Here is a 4373-nt window from a genome sequence, read left to right on the forward strand (position 1 = left end):
GTAGTCATGATCAAATTTGAAAAATTTGGCAGGAAGATAGTTGCCCACTTTTCTTGCTTAGATGATTTAATTCATGGTGGGATCAGGTACACTATGTAGAGAATATTGAATAAAGAAAAAAAGCATATGAATAAAGGCATGGTAGAAAATAATCATGAAATCATTGATGAAAATGTTGAATTGAGACATTTATAAAATATTTAGAAGCTAAGATAGAGTTCAAGGTGGTGGGGAGAAATGTGCAGTGACATTTTTGCTTTTGTTGCTTTGCATTTGCCATGAGAATGCGACCAGTATACCTCGCAGGTGAGAGATGCTCTCTGATTGGAGTCAAGTTGCTCTAGCCAATATCCAGGCCCTAGCTGGCAGCCAGCAGTGCCCAGATACTCAGGTGAACTGATGAGAGATTAGTAGAATTCTGTGGCTGAACTCAGCCTAAAGCAAAGACTCATAAACTGTGAGCTAAATAAATGTTTACTGCTGTAGGCCACTGAGGCTTTCTGTTTATTTGTTTCACAGCAGTGTTGTGGCAATAGATAACTGATACAGGTATCTGAACTGCTTTATTATTGGATTTATATGAGTCACATGTATGGACAATAATGCTGTCTACTTTCTTTCCTAAGCTAGACCTTGTAGCCAAAAGTCATCATAAAGAGAAGAGTCATTATCAAATTTGAGTGCTTTTGAATACATCAAATAGCAAACCAGTTTAATACAGGCTATAAGATAGTTTGTTAAATAAGACAAAATCTCTTGTCAAGAAACTTAGAGTCAAAATAGCACATCACACTTTGGGGTAATTAGGATTTACATGTTTTTTTGAAGAAATAGATTAAAACTATTTAAGTGATTGCAGAGATTGAAATCAGGTGTCTTTTCAACTGCTTTAACCTTATCTCTGAGCCTAAACACTACTTTTTTTTTTTTTTTTTTCCAACCAGACCCTCCGTGAGGACTCTTTCTTTTTCCATCTAGCTCCTGTTGCCAGGTAAGGAGAGAGTGATCTCATTTTTCTTAGGTATTACCTAAGCTTTCTTAAAGAAAAACACTTAGGAAGGTTGTAATCCAGAGCACATACCTTATACCAGTAGCTAGAAATATCCCCAGCTTAGTTTGCAATTTATAACCAAAGTTATGGGTATAAGAATGGTGGAAACTTCAAGACAAATGAAATGAGATGACAATGGGATGGGTGGTACAAAGTGGGAAGTGCTATACTTAAGTATAAGCTGATAAGGGTTCCCTCCCCCCCCCCAGAATGATCATGTATCATTATTGTTGTTGTTGTTGCCTTCATTGAAGATTAAGCATATGTAGCTATCTTTCTAGGCAGAAAACCACAAATACACACACACACAACATACGCAAATAGATATAAGAAACACAAACATGCACTAGAAACAATGACTAATTATAAAGTCTATTGTAAGTCAAGGTAATATCTCATACACACAGGTCTATGTTGATGGATATGGTCTCAGATCTTAATTCTTGTTTTCCTGAATTGTCTCTTATGTCTTCTCTTAACAAAAATTAAAGAGAGGACAAAGCAAATCTCAATGTCTGTGTATTGCCATTTTCAAAATATCTCTTCTTTTTTATTATCCTTTTTTTTTCTATTCCTTTCCCAACTTCTTCTCCCTGATAACTAATGTATATAAAGGATAGTCCCCTAAATTTATAAATCAAATGTCCAAATATTCATTGAAAAACTGACTGGGAAGCTTTTGAAGTACTTTTATGCTTTGGTTTCTCTTAATTTTTTCCCTATCCTATGAACTTATAGGTGTTTAAATCACACATTCTTAACTCCTCAGTATTTTCAGACACACGATTCAGCTAGTTAGCGTAATGGCTATGTCGCTGGACTCCCACGTAGTCGAATGCGGTTCGTGTCCCGGACCCGGTGGCTTAAAACTCATGCCAGGCGCGTGTGCGTGCGTGCCCAAGATCCCGAGAGGAGAATGGAGGAGAAGGGATTGTGGCGTGACCATCTCCCCTGGGGGGTGATTTCTCGCTTTCTGTCTCTATGTCTCTCTCTGTCTGTCTGGCGAGCGCATGCCCCCTACAGTGAAAATCTCTCCAAAAAAAAAAAAAGGACACTTGAGGATATTTATCTCCATTTCCAAAGAATCCACTCTTGCAGGAACTAACTCCTCTCAAGAGAGCTAGAACTTACTCAGGCACGGGAGACAATTTTAATCCATTCATGAGGGTGATGCCTCTGTGATCCAGGCACTGTCCACTAGACCTCACCTTCTAAAGGTCTAATTGCTTCCCAATGCCATTATACTGGAGACCACATTCCAAAACATGAACCTTTGAGGACAAATCATTATTAAAGCCATATTAGGTAATGTTCTAGGAGTGGATCCTAGAGAACACCCTAAATGTCATACAGAAGTTTTTTTTTTTAATTAAACTTATTTATTTAATTATTATGCTGTCAATTTCTCTCTTTGAAAATAGGGATAGAAATAATTACCATTTGTGTGATGCTTAAAGGCTTGTAAAGTTTTTAGCCAGTATTTCATTTGATTCCCTTGGGCACTGAAATAGGCAATATAGATATCATGCTCTTAATTCTACCCTACTTCCTTGATATGAATGAAAAAGTAAGGCTCAGAGAGCTTAGAGAATGTGTGCAAAGTCTCAGGACTAATAATGGATAAAGTAGGCTACAGAATTCTCATGCTATTGTTGGTCCAGACCAATTTCTATTATGCCTTGATGCCCATTAAGTTAGACAACTCTGTTTTTGACACTTATCCTTAGCAAATGATATTAATTATTTTTATGGTACTAACCTTTAAAAGGGAGGGAAAAGCACAGTTATTTAAAGCAACATTTATTTTAAGTTGGATGTTTAAAAAGTATTCAGAAATGAGGTTTTTTTTTTTTTTTTTTGAGAGGTTTTTGCTATAGGATGTATGCACTTGCCAGAAAGGCAGAGAGACAGAAAGCGAGAAATCACCCCCCATGCTGCAATCCCTTCTCCTCCATGATCCTCTCGGGATCTTGGGCACGTATGCACACATGCTCAGCATGAGTTTAAGCCACTGGGTAGACTCGAACCATGGTCGACTACATAGGAGTCTAGCGACACAGCCATTATGCCAACTGCTGGTCTTGAGCAATGCATTTAATATAGAAATTACTAAATTCACTAATGGTTCATATCAAAATTAATTTCTAAGTATTTCTTGTTTAACATTTTAAAAAGTCAGAAATAAGAATCAAAACCCTCCACTTGTGGGCCAGTGGTAGCATGGTAGTAATGCAACACTGTGATGCTGGACCCACACAGAAGGTCCTAGGTTCTAGTCCCAGCTCACACCAAGAGCATGGTGATCTGGGTTGATGGAAGCCGGGGATGAATCACAGGGTGAGGACCTTGTTAGGGATCCCTCTCTCTCTCTCACAGAAGAAATATATAAAATAAACTAAGAAAGAAATGTCTCCCATCAACGTATTTTCAGAAGGTAGTACACCCCAAAGGTTGGTTGAGAATATAAGCATTCCAGTTGCCAGTGACATAGCTATGATACCCATGCTTTGATGAGCCTCTCAATGTCTTGGTAAAAATTGTTATACTAAGGACATTATCCTCCCACTTTGCACAAGGTGGCAAAATGAGCTTTCAGTTTACAGTTTGGTAGTTTCACTGATACCTTGGTTCTTTCTTGTACCCTTCTTTTGTGTTCTGTAAAAAGGCAAAGTGTGAGCTAATCCTTCAGTAGTCTAGTAGCACTTGAGCAACCAGTGGATAAGAGTCACTTTCTAAGTTAATGTTCTTTCTTATTAACAAATGTCAGAAATTGAGATAAGGAGGAAGCTCGAGGTTGGAATTTTCCTCCCATAGGAACACATCTCTTAGCTCTTATGGGCTTAGCAAACTTTTAATATTTTAATGAAGGCTTTTTATGTGCCTGTGCTACTTAATATTCCAAATTAAGGTCTATTCTCCTCCTGATATGCACATGTAACTCCATTATGCACCATCAAGAGGAGTGTGGTAGGAAAGCCTCTATCTGTATGGAACAGCACATACTTTAAGCACAGAAGGTCAACAATCATGCTTTGACTAAGCTAGGGTTATTTAATGAGAACTTCAATGCTTCAGTAAAAGTGTTTTACATTTTAGTCAAAGCACCAGAGTTGGATAATGATAAGTTTCAATACTTTCTCTGTCAAAAATAATTTCATAGTTATTCTGTCATTCTCCACTTTCCAAAGAACAACACATAAAATCTGTGGTGTGAGAGTTGCCTCAGGATTTTCATAAAGGTGCAGAGTTAAGCTTTACTGGATAATATAACTTGGTTAACTGCTGCCATCTTCTATGTAGACCCTAGTGACCTGAATTCACT

At 37.7% G+C, this 4373-nt stretch overlaps 1 pseudogene; it reads left to right on the plus strand.

The window, feature by feature from the left end:
- The first annotated feature begins 284 nt into the window (after window positions 1-284).
- The window catches only part of LOC102475590 (histone-binding protein RBBP4 pseudogene), an 18713-nt pseudogene continuing 14624 nt past the window's right edge, over window positions 285-4373 (plus strand).

The sequence above is a fragment of the Tupaia chinensis genome, unplaced genomic scaffold (genome assembly GCF_000334495.1).
Source record: "Tupaia chinensis unplaced genomic scaffold, TupChi_1.0 Scaffold000126_2, whole genome shotgun sequence".
Taxonomy (NCBI): Eukaryota; Metazoa; Chordata; class Mammalia; order Scandentia; family Tupaiidae; genus Tupaia; species Tupaia belangeri.